The sequence below is a fragment of the Oryctolagus cuniculus genome, chromosome 10, assembly GCF_051225735.1.
Source record: "Oryctolagus cuniculus isolate XC-2025 breed Fujian yellow rabbit chromosome 10, ASM5122573v1, whole genome shotgun sequence".
Classification (NCBI taxonomy): domain Eukaryota; kingdom Metazoa; phylum Chordata; class Mammalia; order Lagomorpha; family Leporidae; genus Oryctolagus; species Oryctolagus cuniculus.
The window spans coordinates 106302530-106318128 of NC_142876.1; the positions used below are offsets into that span (position 1 = coordinate 106302530).

Here is a 15599-nt window from a genome sequence, read left to right on the forward strand (position 1 = left end):
TCTTCGGATTAAAACCACAGCTCCCAGAAGTCCTCGGTTCTGCGCATGCGTAAGGCTGCCGTGCCAGGCTTGCCAGCCAGGCAGGCGCATGGGTGACACCTGCGAGTCCCGCGGAGGCGACAGCTGACGGGACAACCCGTCGGAGCCTGCGCTCGCTGCCTGGGCCTCCCGGGCTCGGAGTGGGCGCCGGGGTGGCAAAGCCGGCTTCAGTCCTGCGGAGCCTGGGCTTCAGGTGAGACGCGTGTGCTCAGGGCTGGCACAGCCGCCGCGCCCCAGCTGGACTGTGGAGTGGAGGGATCTGTCCCTCCAGGGCACGGTGCGCATGCCGGACCCTGGGGTGAAGGAGAGATGTGAGGCTGCTTTCGCGAGCCGGCGGAGTTTCCAGCGCGGAGGAGTGACTGATGCGTATGGAGGGAGGCGCGCGGTGGGCGGGGTGGGGGTGGCCCCTCGGGGTGCCGGCGCCTCGGACCGGGGCTGCACCCTGAAACATGCGGGATGAAGAAGCCCTCAGCTCGTGGCGGGCCCTGTCCCCCGGCCCCCACGCCCTTTCACTTTGGGAGCAGATGGTGCGCTTTCGGCGCGGGAGGCCGGGAGCCAGGCAAGGTGCGCGGAGGGGGCCTGGGCCACCTGAGCTGACTTTGAAGGCAATACTTGGGCACATCTGCAGCTGACCCCCCGGCTGTTGGGGCTTAGTAGGCCACCTGCTGAGTGCCCGTGATAAGGGCCTACCCCGGCCTGGTTGACAATGCCAGGGTAGGAGGAGCCCAGTGGACGTACGAGCCCATGCTTGTGTGGTGGGACCCGGTCTCCTGGGATCCTCAGTCCGCAGTCCTGCACCAGGTGGTGAGCGGCCAGTGTCCTCCTTATTTCATGCCAGCCAGCCCCCGGAGCCGCCTCTTGGGAGAAACAAGACCCCATATGGGAAGAGATAACTTCAGGTGTATGGGTGGGCTTGGTGGCACCTAATGCCTGAGAATCCAAACCAAGCAGACTAAGTGGTTGCTGTTAGGTGTGCCGCCTGTTCAAGCCTCACTCTGACTAGCTGTGGAGCCGTCGAACAAGCCGCTTATCTTTTCTGAGCCTCTCTTTCTTTCTCTGCAAAGTGGGGATGGCCATGCCCTCATCACAAGGTTGCCTTGAGGGTTCAGTGGAACAGAGTGGGAACAAGTCCTCAACCCGGTGTCTGGAACACAAGTGGGTGTGCAGTAGCTGTCAGCACAGAGGTGAGATTGGAACCCATGTCTGTCTGTGCTGGGCCTGCTATCTTCTCTAGCGCTCATGGATCTTGGAAACCTTCCAGTTCATCTTTGGCATATCAGAGGAGGAATTGGAGTCCTGAACCAGCACAGAACAAGGGTCCCCCATCCTCAGGGCTGGCCAGTACAGGTGTTCTCAAGCCTTGGGCCCTTGGGAGGATGAGGAGGAGGGAAGAGTGGAGGTCCTCACGCAGCAGAGAGAGACGGGTCTGTGCCAGTGGCCAAGCCCATCGTGGCCACGGGAGCTTCCTGGTGGCCTGAGTGTGCTGGAGTTCAGAGCTTCTGTCTTGTGGTTGGCAATTCTTGCTTTGAGCCTTGCTTTGGAAAGTGTTTAGCAATAAGAAACAAAGGCATCCAGTGAGTATTGAGCTCACCAGAAAATGAAATCTTCTGAAGGAAACATTCCCAAGGATTCTCACCAAGCTCAGCTTGGCTGTCAGAAGGATGGTTTCCCCCAGGATCACGTCATTCCCAGGGCTTTGAAATTGGCTGAAGCAGGAAGCAGAACCCACAAATGTCATCCCAGGCTTTGGAGTCTGACTTGGGATCACATTCCAGCCCTGCCACTTAATAGCTGTGCAAGACAGAGAGTTCATGTAACACCTCTGTGCACACTTCCTCAAATGGGAAGTGGCACCTGCTTCAGGTTGGTAGCAGGGAATAAATGAGATAAGGCATGTAAAGCACGTGGCATTGTGCCTGGCGTGGCGTAAGAGCCAGTGAATGGGAGGTGTCCTACCACTATTAGGATTAAGAAGAATGATGATGTAAAAATGATTGTGCAGCCCAGTGCTTTGCCTGTGCTGTCTCGGAATTCACAGAACCAACCCCTCCACCCTACCAACCCCCGTGAAGGAGGTACCATCCTGTTTGTTTTTCAGACCAAGAAAGGGAAGCTTGGCAGGGTGAAGAGTTGGCCTTAGCCACCAAGTGGCAGGATAGGAACTCATATCCTGGTTTCTCTTGCTCCAGAACAGGTGCCATTTAGTTCTGCTACTCTGCAGCCTGTGCTCTTAGCCATCCTTGAGGCCCACCTGTGACCTGGGGCCGCCTCTTGTGTAACAGCAGGGGGTGTCCTCACACAGCTTGGCTTAGAGGTGGGACCCTGCAACCTGGCTGTGTGTGTTTCCTCTCCCTGTCTCCGTGAGTGGTGAAGATGGAGGAGGGGTGGCTCCTGGGGGAGTTTGGGGAATGAGGTGCTAGGAAGAGGCAGCCCACACAAGCCCTAGGTTATGAGAAGGATGTGCTTGTTTTGCTGCTGGGAAGAGCCTGGGAGCCATGCACTCTTCTCTGGGCCTGATCTCTGCTTCGGGAGGGAGCAGCCCTCGAGGCTGGGTGAGAGGAGGAGGAGGAGGAGGAGGAGGAAGAGCCTGCACTGGGAGTCCTTATGTTTTAATCCTAGCTGCCTGTGAGAGCTCGTATCACCTCCTAAGTCCTCATCATAGAATAAAGAGTTAGAGCAAATCATTTCAAAGAGCTCTGTTAGCTCTAAACAGTGGGGTTGTGTAATTCTGTGGTGATGGCTTCCCTCTCTCAGCTCAGCACCAGGGCAGGTGGGATCATTATCACGCTAGTGTGCCACCCGTACTCTCCTTGGAGCAAAAGAATAGCCACAGCGCCCAGACCACCTGCCGCAGCCGGGTACTCACTCTGCTTAGCTGGCTGGGGAGTAATTACAGCAAGAAGGCTTGGGTTGCTAAGTTACCGCCGAGGGCCTGCGGGTCTGGCTTCCAGAGGCGTCCGGAGCTGCTCTGCCTTTGTATGTTTAAAAACCCACGACTCTGAGGTCCACCCTGATTCTGGAAGCCTCCGGAGAGTGGAGCAGGGCACTTAAGGACTGGCCCACGGAGGGCACAGGTGCATTCAAATCCCGGGGCCTCCACTTGAGCCATAAGACCTTAAACATTTACCCACTGAGGCTCTGTTCATTTTCTTTTAAAATGGGGACAATACTAGTTGGAAGGCTTTTGTGAGGCTTACATGCAGTGTGGCAGGAGGCAGCCCTGGGATAGTACCTGGCGCATAATAGGTGCTTAGTAAATTAAGATGGTGGTCGCTTTAATCTCTTCCCTCTGCTCCTGAAGTCAGCATCCTCTTTTCCTGAGCTGGGCTGGATGGGAGTCAGTCTTCCCATTTCCTCTGCTCCTCACGTCCTCACTGGGACATACTTGGGGTCCAGCACCTCTAAGAGAATCAGATCCCAGCCGGTCGGGACTGCCGTGGGTCCAGTCTTATACTAGGAGCCGTTACTTTCTCTGCTTTGTAAAGTGCAACAGAGGGTTCCTTCCTTGCTGTGTAATGAGTCCTCAGTCCTGGGCCAGACCTCAGGAGGGGAACAGGGGCCCTGGGCTGATGTCCATCACTGTTGCTACCTTTCCCGACGCAGGCCCTCATGCTGGGTTGTTTTAGACATGCCCCGTGGTGAAGTAGACCCAGGCCTCCTATGGCAGGAATCAAGGCACATCCTGGGTGGCATCAGTTGTGCCAATCCCAGAGTTTCCAAGGGGATGGCAGTCACCATTGTAAGGAACTGGAGCAACAGCGCACCTTGCTGTGTTCGGGCCCCTTTCTCGGGGGACCCGCCTTGTCTCCGCCGGCCTGCAGGGATGGGGTTTTCTTCTGTTCCCTGCTGGTGGCCACTAAGGACTGGGCCTCACCCCCAGTCCATATAGCTGAGGCCAAGTGACCTGGACTCATTTCTTGCTACCCCACCCAACAAGCACTGCAGCTTGTGTGGGAGGAGTGGGCAACTTTTCTGAAAAAGGACCTTAGAGGACGGCAGGCTTCTCTGTCTACTGGAACTTAGGCTGTGTGTCTCAGCAGAGGCTGGGGACAGAATTTATTTAGCCTTTTTTGACAGAGAGGGTTACCCTTGCTTGACCTTGAGCTGGACAGCAATGCCTTGCTGGGTGTTGCCCAACTGTGCAGTAACCAAAACCTCAGAGCACTTCCTCTTAAAACAGAGCGCACGTGAGGACCAGCTGGAAGTCTTGTGGATGCACAGGTTCCTGGGTTGGGTCCCCAAGGCCATGCACTTGTAACATCCGAGGTGATGCTGATACTGCCAGTCCATGGGTCCCACCGAGTCCTGCTTTGGAGGACCCCAGGAGACCCCTCTCCACTTAGCATGCTGAGCCTCACCTCCCCAGGACTTCTTTCGTAGTTCCTGGAACAGCCCACACCACTCTGTACCCACAGTCTGCACTTTTGCCTGTGAACCTGGGTTGCCGTGTGGCCATCGTGCACGTGGCCATCATGCCAGGTAGAAAGGGTCGTGTCCCACCCATCTGGAGCAACCTCACTCTCACTGCACTGCACCTTCAAGAGTTTGGGGACTGCCACAGTGCCACCACCACTGTTGTTGACTCCCCTCCTGGCCTGGGCCCTGCTGTGTCTTCTGGAGCCTGAGGCTGGCAGGTGCTCCCCTCCCCTGGAGGAGTGACCTGTGGGCAGCTGGTTCTGGTGGTCACACGGCAGTAAGGCCAGAAAGGGCCTGGGTTCACTTTAGACCCGAGCCTACAGACAGGTCTTATTTTTACCTGGCAGCAGTGAGGCCTGCACGTCGTCTTCACTCAATCTGAGTAGCTGCCAGACGTTACACATTGGGACATCTCAGGTGTTAAGTAGCCTTCTGGCTTCTCTGGAAGAAACCAGTGGAACGTTGTGATGGACTGAATCGGGCTCCCCCTCCCCCGTTCGTATGTTGAAGCCCAGCCCCAATAATGAAGGTGAACGGAGTGGGGCTGAATCCCATAGGGATGTGTCCCTGTAAGAAGGGCAAAGAGACCAGACCTCCTTCCCCCCCCCCCATCCCGCCTGCGTGACACAGTGAGGGGGCAGTCGACTGTCCACAAGCCAAGAACCAACCCTGACTCTGCCTCCATCTTGGAGTTCCAGACACCAGAACTGTGAGAATTAATGTCTGTTGCTTAAGCAGCAGGTCTGTGCTGTTTTGCTATGCAGCCCAAGCAGACGGGCGTAAGCAGGTGGCATCGGCCACTTTGCTACCAGGCAGTCCTCAGCCCCGGCATTTGGTCTCAAGGTCACATAGCCCATCCCAGCTTTACTCTCTCCATTGGCTCCTGGCCCTCGTGGGCTTATGCATTTGTACCTCTGCTCGAGGCCTGGAATTCCTGGGCTTCTCCTTAACAGACTCCAAATCACTGTGGGCTTCCTTGTGCCTGTGTCTGGGGCTGGCCAGGACCCCCTAGAAGTGGAGCCTGTGTTCAGTGCTGGTGACCAGCCCCAGGTGGGGAGCCCCAGCTGCCTGGCGCTTCCTAGCACCTGCAGGTATGGCAGCAGGATCCATGCCTTACTCCACCTTTCCTTGGAACAGATGGGATCCTGGAAAGGAGGAGTCACAAGTCTGGGGAAATCTGAACATCCCTAGTGCTCTGGGAGCTGGTTGTTTGGGGGCTGGGGGTAGGGGGGCTAGATCTGCAGCATCCTCTTTCTGCCTAGTTTGTGAAGGGAATTGCTCTCCTATTTATTTCTCTCCTTCCCTCCCTCTTTCCTTCCTTCTTTCCCTCCCTCCTTCCTTCCTTCTTTCCCTCCCTCCTTCCTTCCTTCCCTCCCTCCCTCCATCCCTCCTTCCCTCCCTCCTTCCTTCTCTTGCTCTGTCATGCTTTGCCCTGGCTGAACCATGCAACCCCTTGGTCCCCACGCCAGTTGAGTCCTAAGTCTGGTACCCGACGTAAAGGAGACAGAGGATGGAGAACATGGGGACATCTGAGTGCCCTGCGTGGGTCCTGAGGGTGCATGGGTGTCGCACGGGACAGAGCTCTGGACCTGCATTAGATCCTGTGTTCTGTCCTCACTTATCTCCCCTGGCCTATGTGTCCCGATATGTAGAGTCGGGTTTATAATAGTATTGGCCTCTTCACATTGGTTTGAGAACTAAATGGGAAAACGAACATGCAGTTTTCAGTCCACTGCCTGGAACATAAAATATTGGAGGTGGTGGTGCCACTGGTTGTTAATTTTATGCTGAAAACTGGCTGCTCAGGCTAGGAGAAGCTCTCTGTAAATTCACAGAGCTCTCTTAACAGGAGAGGGGAAGCGAGTCATTAGGAAGACCGAGCAAAGCCAGGAGTCTGGGAGCATTGCTGGCTCCTGCGTTGTTAATTTTCGGAGCCCTAATGGCAGGACAGGGATGGCAGCCGCTGCGCTGGATTCTTGGCATACGGCAGCTCACGGAATCTTCACGAGGCCCTGCAGAGGTTACTAGTCCCATTGCACAGCTGAGGAAGTTGAGGTTGGAGGAGAGGTGAGCCGGCCCCGATGCCAAGGCCAGTTCATCCCGAGTCTGCAGGAAGGGCGTGTGAGCCGTGAGTCCCCGGGGAGAGCCCTCACCCAGCACTCCCCCGAGGAGGAGGAGGAGGAGTTGCGGTGCCACAGCTGCCTGTTGTGAGTCCCGGCGCCCACTCTGAGCGCAGACCCCGTGCTCTCCTTCTGGGACAGCTTCACCGGCGTCTTAAGCAAACATTGCCCTTCTGCTCCTGACAGTGCTCTTCCCCCAGGCAGCTTCCGGACACATTCGTGGCTGAGGGCTTTTGAGCAAAGGCCAGACAACCACGCAGCAGGATGGAGCACAGGGCTCTTGGGCAGGGAGCGGGGGGTAGCTGTGGGGTCCCGCCCCAGCCCTCACGGGACAGCCAGAGGGCATCCTGCAGTGCTGGGCCCTCTGCATCCCCAGCGCCTCCTCCGCCTCCTCCGTTAGCACTGCCAAGCACTTGACCCCTCCTCTGACAGCCGCGTCACATCAGCTGTTACCAGTGGCCCAGCATCCTCTCTGCCACAGTGGGAACCATGAAGATAGGGAAGTCTTTATTTTCAGAGTTTTTATTTTTAAAATCCCTGTCATGGGGCCGGCTTTGTGGCACAGTGCACTAGGTTGCCACCTGTAACGGCAGCATCCCATATGGGCACTGGCTGCTCTACTTCCGATCTGGCTCCCTGCTAATGCACGTAGCAAAATAGCAGAAGATGGCCCAAGTGTGCTTGGGCCCCTGCACCCCCATGAGAGACCCGGATGAAGCTCCTGGCTTTGGCCCAGCCCCAGCCCCAGCCATTGTGGCCATTTGTTGAGTGAACTGCCTGTTGTAAGATTTCTCTGTCTCTACCTCTCTCTTTCTCTAACTTTGCCTTTCAAATAAACTAAATCTTAAAAAAAAAAAAAATCCCCATCACGTACTGTAGCTAATGTAGAGCTGATGTAGAGCCGTGATCCCTTGTTCTCTCTGTCCTCTTGAGTCCTTGGATGCAGGTTCATGAGAACATGGATCTCAGCCGCTGACTTTCGCTTAGGTAGAGTCAGTGGAGAGTCAGGGTGACCAACCACAGCTGCCGTGGCGGTGCTGGCCGGCAGCAGCCATTCTGCCTGGTTGGGGGCTGTGCTGTATCTGTAGTTAATGATGGTTGTGCCATGTCTGTGCACATCTAGCCAAATCCTGTTGTCAGTAGAATAAAGAGAAAACCCAAGGGCACCGGCTTCCACCACAGGTCCAGGCCTCAGCAGGTGTTTGCAGGAGGGACTTCCTGTGGGGATCCACGGAGAAGCCCAGCTCTGAGGTCAGGACAAGACAGGACGTCAGGACAAGTGCCCTTTTGGTATCTTGAGGTCCTTATAGGAAATCCTCCCCTGCCTTCTCCCATTGCTTCTGGGAGGAGGTTGTACTGCCCCAGAGACGATGCTGGGAAGAACTGCACTGGGTCCTTGCAACAAGGGAGGCCTGCTCTCTTGGCTGCCCAGGCCAGAGTTAAGGTCTGCTGAAAACCACACACTGCAGGAGGTGGGTGCAGCACCACAGATGTCCAAGAGGCAGTGTCTTTTCCATGTAACAGGTTTCTTTCCAAAGAATACAGTTTTGCAGTCAGCTCTCTGCCCTGTAGAGTCCAGGTCTGAGTTGGCCATTTTCGTCATCTCCTTGGCCCCGCCAGGGCTGCTCCTCAAGCTGCCTGCATGAAAGGCCTCAGTGGCAAAGGCAGCAGGGCCCCTGCCAGCCTCCTCCAGCAGCCTTGTGCCTGCAGCAAAAATCCTGCAGCAAAAACTGTTAGCAGATGAGACTTAGCAGACTCTTGGGGAAAAGACCACATAGCACCTGCACGGAGGGCATAAGGGGGAATGTGCTATATTTGGGAAACTTTGCAAATTCTGCTAAGTAAACAATATCAGGTGTGGTGGCTTGTTGCTTGGGCAGCGTGGTTTTGTGTAAAGTTCCGTCCAGCTCTCCTGGCAGCTGCGACGAGGCAGGCTTGGAGCAGGGGCAAGGCTGCCGGGCTGTTCGGATGCCTGCCGCGTCCTTGTCCAAGCAGGAGAAAGGCTCACCTAACTCTTCTTTTTTCCTGGTGGGAAAGGGCCCAGATAAAAACCTCCTGTCCCATATGAATCCCATCCTCTTTGGAGCTCTGGGTGGGTTTTTAAGCCTGGAGTGGGGTGGGGTCCTGCACTCCTCCCAGGCTGTCAGACTTCCATGCTTTCTAAAGCACCAGTATGGATTTTCAGGTGGGCACCAGGTGGAGACAAAATATGTCATCCTGGGTGACCCATGCCTCAGTGCCATCATCTTTGTTCCTCTTGTGCAGGGAGCCCCCTGAAAGACCGCCCGTGGGCAGCCCTCACCTCGGAGCAGCAGCACAGGTGCACCTGGTAGAATGCTGCACCATGCATGTGCAGCTCAGTCATCTGCCTCTCCCTGGGTGGAAATGGCGATGAAGCAGACCGCCATGTTGAGCAGTGGTCCTGAAGGATTGACTAAGGCGGTTGTGTGGGGGAGGGACCTAGTCTGGCACTGTGATTGGCAGGAGCTCAGTAGGAACGTGGTCCTCGCCAGGTCTGCCCAACATAAGGGTGGAGGCTGCCCCCACTGCTCACTTGTGGAAGAGAGGATTAAAGGCAGCAAGTGGGGGAGAGGGAAATTAGCAGCTCTACTTTAGGGGTCCCAAAGTAGAAAAGTAGGAAAGACAGACGAGGATGGGATTTCCTGTGGTGCTGGGCTTCTGGCTCCTGAACCTGTTTCAAGAGAGCCAGGTGACAGATGAAGCAGGACACAGAGATTTGCGGGCAGAATAGGTTCTGAGCCCTTTGTCACCAGCACCCTGGGGAGGTCGTGGGCGCACGGGGCTGCTCTGAACAATGAGTCAGGTGTCAGAGCCCAACAGACAGCACCAGTCGGACCAAGTTGCGGTCCTGCTCAGTCCCCAAGGCCAAGGAGGGCAACCTGAGTGCTCTCTCATCATCTGCTCCCCCTGCCACTGCCCCAGCATCACAGGGTCTTACAGCCACACCAGGCACTGGTCCACTGAGGTGGAGAAAGAAGACATCACTCTGTTGCCCAGCTAGCAGCTGGGCCCATTTATTCTTCCCCATTTCGATTTTCCCTCCTGGAGAAATGTGTCGGTTATGTGAGAACATTTCGATGCGGTGGTAGGGAAAAAGCCTCTTTATCTTGCTCTGGGAGAGGGATCTGATTAACGTGCTCTTTGCCTCCATCTGCTGTCTTGAAAACCTTTCTGAGGATTTTGCCTGATCCTTTGAGCTTCTGGCTTATGTAGGCTGCTGTGTGGGATTGGAGGAGGGACACACAGAGGCGGGGCAGGAACCCAGATTGGAAGGACTTGGTGACCACTGACTGCCCAGGTACTTGCGGGCCCCCTGTGCCCACACCAAGGCTACCTCACAGGAAGGTGGTTTTCTATGCATCTCCTTGGTGACAAAATGCAGTAACATCTGTGTGAATTAAGGTTCTCCCGTAAGCAGATTTTGAGAGGTGGATTCAAGTGCAGGTGGATTATTTGTGCTTGGTCCTGGTAAACCTGAATAGGCAAGAAGAAGTAAGACAAGGCAGGGAGCAGCTAACAAAGGCATGCATTGCAGGCTCCTTACCGCTGTGGACAACAGGAGCTTAACCCAGGAGCTCCAGAGCTCTGGCCTGGGGCGTGTGGGGGATTTATGTGGCCACTTCTGTCATCAGACATTGGTGCTGTCTGCCTGCCTTGCGAGTGGTGACGGTGGCACAAACCTGGCCAGTCTACCCTCCAGGACCCCTACTTTGAACCACCATGCTATTCCTAGCAAAATGCTGTTCCATGGTTCTATCCCTCCCCACCAACCCTTCTTTCCTTCCCACTTCGGAAGGGTAACTCGGGACCCTGAACGGCCCAGGAAGGGTCGTTATGGCCAGGCTGAATTGATGTGGCCTCTGTCAAATCCATCCTGGCAGGCCTTGGGGCAGGTGGGGACTAAGAATCTAATAAGGAACAGCTCCCCTCCTCTTCTCAGAGGCTGGTCTCTGCCTGGTTGCCTGTCTACCCAACAAGACCCTACTATATGTGTCCTGGTCCCGTGAGCTTTGCTCCAGATTCCTGAACTCAGAGCTTGGCTGGGCTTGGCCACTCCACACATGACCAGCCAGATCCGGAGGGCCGGACAGGGCACTCTGGCTGTTGGTAGCTACTGGTCCATATCCCCATCTGCTGCCAAGCCTGCCTGAGACCGCAGGGATGCCTGGGAGACAGCAGGTGACAGAACGGTCACTGGAGAAGTGGGGAGCATGTCAGGGTTGCAAGGCCTTCTCGGGTCGGAGGTGGGTGTCTCAGCCCCCAGGTGCATCCTGCCGCAGGTGGGTGTCTCAGCCCCAGGTGCATCCTGCCCACCCCCCCACTCCGCGTCTTCCTGAGCATCTCTGATACTCCCTGCGTGTGTCTCTTTCAGCTTCAGTTGGAAGTTGTTCTTGCCTGTGATCAGAGCAAAACATGCATCAGTTTGTGCCATGTGCATCTGCCTCTCTTCTCTCCAGGGATGGCTTTGTTGATTTAATCCCAAATAGTTTATTTCTCATCCACTCTCCAGAATTCTCTTGTAATTTATAGTTGTGATCTGTTTGGTTCTTTATCATTTCCTTTTAAACCTCATTTTATAACAAACTCAACAGAAGATCCTGTACAGAACGCCCTCATCCTTTTCCACAGTGATCAGTATCCTACCGTTGCTCTCTGCACAGCCTTTTTTGCTGGAGTATTTCAGGGCAAAGCATATCCATGTCATTTTACCTAAGGACTCGTGCTTTTTTTTAAAGTGCTTTTTAAAAGAGTTATTTATTTATTTGAAAGGCAAAAGTATAGAGAAAGAGGGAGAGAGGGAGAGGAGGAGAGAGGAAGGGGGAGGAAGAGGGGGAGGGGAGAGGGAGGGAGGGGGAGGGAGGGAGGGAGGGAGGGAGGGAGGGAGGGAGAGAGAGAGAGAGAGAGAGAGAGAGAGAGAGAGAGAGAGATAGAGATCGATCTTCCATCCACTGGTTTGCTTCCCAAATGGCTGCAATAGCCAGGGCTGGGCCAGGCCAAAGCCAGGAGCCTGCAACTTCATTGGTGTCTCCCACCTAAGTGGCAGAGGCCCAAGAACTCAGGCCACCATCCACTGCTTTCTCCAGGGAATTAGCAGCAGCCGGGGCTCGAACCAGTGCTCACAGGAAATGCCAGCATCACAGGTGGCAGCCACAGCGCCTGCCCCTTTCAAGTTTTCTTTTATAACTTTCATTTTGAAACAATTTTAGACTTCTAGAAAGATTATAAAAACCATATCACCCAGCTTCTCCAAGGTTAATATCACACAGGACCACAGTCTCATGATCACCAGTAAGAACACACAGACGTTGAGAGACCCTTGATGTGTTCTTACTGGTGGAGTTAACTTTGATGACTCGGTTCAGGGGCTGTCTGCCAGGGGTCTGGGCTGCAGGGTCTGTTTTTACCATTGTAATTACTGTGTATCTCGTTGATCATCATACTTTCACCCACTAACTTCAGCATCTATCAGCAGATCTCGCCTGCCACACTCATTACTGTCCTGCCTGCTGAATGGGATTTTTTCTACTCCCATCTTTGCCTCTGCACTGAGTAATTGGAATTCTAGAAGGAAGAGCGGTCTATTCTCTCCTATTTATTTATCTAAGCACTTGCCCACAGTAATACTGACCTGTGGATATTTCTTTTAGTCCGTGCTTTGTGATCCACTGCTATCACTTAACTTTGGTACTCAGATTGCCCCAGATTGAACTCTTGGAAGCTCTTTCAGGTTGGCCCCTGTGTCTTCTCACTGTGTCCTCAACACTTCCTCACATTCTGGCACAGCAAGATGTTCCAGGCTCATCCTGTGCTTTCACTGCCCTAGCCCTGGAGCCAGCTGTTTCTCTAAGGCGCTCTGGTTCATTTAGCAGAAAAAGACATTTAGAAGCCAGAGTCTGTTGTTGGGTGTGCTCACGGCTACTGCGGTGCCACTGCTGCCAGGCTCTGGATGGACAGAACTGGAACATCTGCACACTCACACACACCCCCACTGTGCCTCCTGCTCCTGCCTTCCTGTCATTCCAGCACGCCTCTCCAGGTCCCTGGCCCCGATCTGAGTGCAGGCCCTAGGGTGGTCTCACCATGCCTGGTAACTCCACTCTGACCCCCTGCTTTTGCATTGTCTCAAGTCCTTGTTTTTTTTTTTTTTTTTTTGGTTTTTGTTTTGTTTTTTTTTTTTTTTTGGTCTGTTTGTTTTTCCCCATTCCCTTATTCTGTCAGCTTTTGTTTTTCCTCTCTTGCCCTTAAGGATGAATGAACTCTCCTGCTTCCTCCTTCTGGATCCTGGCTTCTCCTCTTTCCTCCTAGAGAGAAGATGTCAGAACTGCAGCTGAGGTCATGACGTAACCAAGTTCACAGGCTTTCTCTTCTGAGAGCCGTGGTGCTGCGCACACCACAGTGGTGGGTCAAGATGGCTCGTTCCTCTGGCAGAACCATTAGACAGCAGACAGGACCACGGAGCACTGGTCAGAAATGGCCAGGTATCAGCACTTTCCTGTGGTTCAACCAAATAGCATGACAGTTCTTAGCTGGTGGGGCTCGATGCGAAATTTCCAAGTGGGGGCAAGTACATTTGAGAAAGTGAACGCAGTGATATAGTTTTTCTTTGAAAAAGTGGTGTAGGTTGGATATAACGAACTCGAACTTCAGAAAGTAAAGGTTGCTGAAATCTGGGCAGACAGACACTGTGGAAAGAGTCTCTTGTGAATGAGAGAGTTTGGACTTTACACATCAGTTTGGAGCATGAGTTTCCCTTTCTTTCCAGTGGGGGTGTGCGTTTCAAAGGACTGAGGAGAGACTTTTAAGGAGATTTCTCAGCTGCAGGGTTTCTGGGCTCTCTGAGACCCTCCCCAGAGATGAACAGGGCTGACTATAGCAGCAGACAGAAACCCAGCAAAGAGGGCAGCCATGGTGCCCGGGCCTGCCACCCTGTAGCTAGACCAGAAGTTCCCTACTGCCTATGGAGAGAGTTCCGATTCTGTGTCTGGCATCACAGAAGGACAGGGACAGTCAGGCCCTCGCCGATTCTTCTGTTTCTCTCCACGTGGTCTCTGCTCCAGCCAGGCTAGACTCTTGGGTCTCCTGGAATCACACTCCCTGGACAGCCCTCTACTCGCTTCCTTCTGCCTCCGACAGATCTCTGTTGCTTCTGAAAGCTCCAGACAAGAGCCGAACCAGCACGTACTCCCTGCAGGGCTTCCTGGGGCTCACCTGCTGCAGACACTTCAGGCACCCCAGGCCTTGTTCCCTGCCAGCTGGTGGCACTCATGTGGAAAACTGTTACGGATCCTCTGGCCCAGTCTGTATGTCTGCTTTCCTTTCTCTTCTCACGCAGAGGTTTCTCGGGAGTGCACTCTGTTCTTCCAAGTTAGCAGGGCTACAGGGAAAGTGATGCCAAATACTGCACAGGGTTAGAGCACAGAGTTCAGAAATGGAGCCACAGCCAGATCCCCATGTCATGGCTTCCCACTTCACAGAGAGGCTCTCCCCCACACCAGCTAGAACATTCTGGGTCATGGAATGTCAGCACCAGCCCCCCTGGCTACACTAGCGAGAGAAATTGCCTCTCACGGATTCACTGTGGCCCTGGGTACCTCTCCTTGGCATGCCCTCCTTGGCATTCAAGCCACCTCCAGCCCCGTCAGCAGGTGGCAGCCAGCAGCCATTTGTTTTCTGTGCAGCAGATAGGAACATGGAATGTGACTGCTTCTTCTCTGTGATTGGTCCTGGCTGGTAACTGGATCAGCCACCTGGAGAGGTGGGGCCCTGACACTGTCCAGAGCCTGCAGAGTATCAAACTGGGAATTGTGTCCGTCTGGACAAACTGGGGATTTTGTGAGGAAGAGAGGGAAAAGGGTAGTGCATGCCGGGTGGCAGCAGCAGTGTCTTCTGGGTCTTTTATTGATGTGTTTGACCTGGAGGCCCAGCCCAGTGCCACAGGGGACACAGTGGTAACATTCAGGGTCTGCCTGGGTCTCCGTCTTCTTTGGGATGAGTCTTCCTTTCAGCTTTAGAATCCCTTGAGTCAAATGGCCGTGATGACAAGTGACAGTTCCTGCCTCCGCCCCCGTCAGCTTTTGCTTTGAGTCAGATGAAGGCAGCCAAGTGTGTCCAAAATGCTCCCAAATGCCAACTTGCTTTGTGTATCCTGGTGGCCCTTTAGTAACCATCGGCTGCCTCAGACCGTTCCCTTTTGCTCTCTGCTGGATGCTTCCCCGTGAGCTGGAACCTCACAGAATGAGACTGCTGTTTTAGTACTTAGGGATCAGAATCGGCAGTCGCAAGTTTCCACTAGTTCATTATTTCCCACCGTCTCCACAGTCCTCTGGGCAGGGTGCTGGGCACTCGTTTCTACTGATGAGGAACTGGTTTGAACTCACATCTTCCTGGCTTTTTGTCCCTAAACTCTCCCTGAGAGCACACATCGTATTCTGGGAGCCCCCCTGCAGCAGGAGCCCTGCGGCAGGCTGGTGGGAATGTGGGCCTACGGCTCCTGAGTGAGGAGCGGCCCCTGTAAAAAGGGGCCCACCGGTCAGGCTGATGGATGGGGTTGGCTTCCTGAAACAGGTGTGTGACTGCCCGTGGTGAGCACGGTGGAGGTGTGCAGTAGGGATGTGCAGCATTGCCGGGGAGAATGCCAGGGGCGTCCATGAAGGCAGAGCAAGCCCCCAGGGTGAAGCACGCCTGCCACCATAGCAGAGCTGTGCCCAGCTCATGAGACTGGCCCAGGCCCTGGAGCGAGGCAGGTGGGTGGAGGAGCAGGGGGCTGGGTGTGTACGCAGCCATGGCACACCATCAGACCCGGAACACCGAAGCTACACGCTTGAGCTGTTCTTCTTCTTAGCCTTGGGCACGCCGGCAGCAGGCCAGCAGCAGTGCTCCGGGCATTTAGGTCAACCCCACTTTTAATCCTGGCTGTAGCCGTGCTGTGTGACCTGGGGCGGTTGCTTCTCCTCTCTGTAAAAAGACGAGAGTGTCTGCTTAGTGGCCGTGAGCCTCTGTAGC

General features: G+C 54.6%; 2 protein-coding genes across 7 annotated transcripts in view; one reads left to right on the forward strand and one right to left on the reverse strand.

Annotated features, from left to right (window-relative positions):
• Positions 1 to 15599, forward strand: part of POMGNT2 (protein O-linked mannose N-acetylglucosaminyltransferase 2 (beta 1,4-)) — an 18593-nt gene continuing 2994 nt past the window's right edge. Inside the window, exon 1 of one of the 2 annotated variants that reach the window (XM_002713157.6) lies at positions 1 to 232. The gene's annotated coding sequence lies outside the window, so the exon portion shown is untranslated. Of the gene's footprint in view, positions 233 to 266; positions 406 to 15599 lie in introns of those variants that run through there. The other variant, XM_089306462.1, reaches the window with a different exon arrangement.
• Positions 6214 to 15599, reverse strand: part of GASK1A (golgi associated kinase 1A) — a 70721-nt gene continuing 61335 nt past the window's right edge. For 3 of the 5 annotated variants that reach the window (XR_016214887.1, XR_016214885.1, XM_089306461.1), the window contains one exon: positions 6214 to 10991. The gene's annotated coding sequence lies outside the window, so the exon portion shown is untranslated. Of the gene's footprint in view, positions 10992 to 11786; positions 15552 to 15599 lie in introns of those variants that run through there. The other 2 variants (XR_016214888.1, XR_016214886.1) reach the window with 1 other exon arrangement.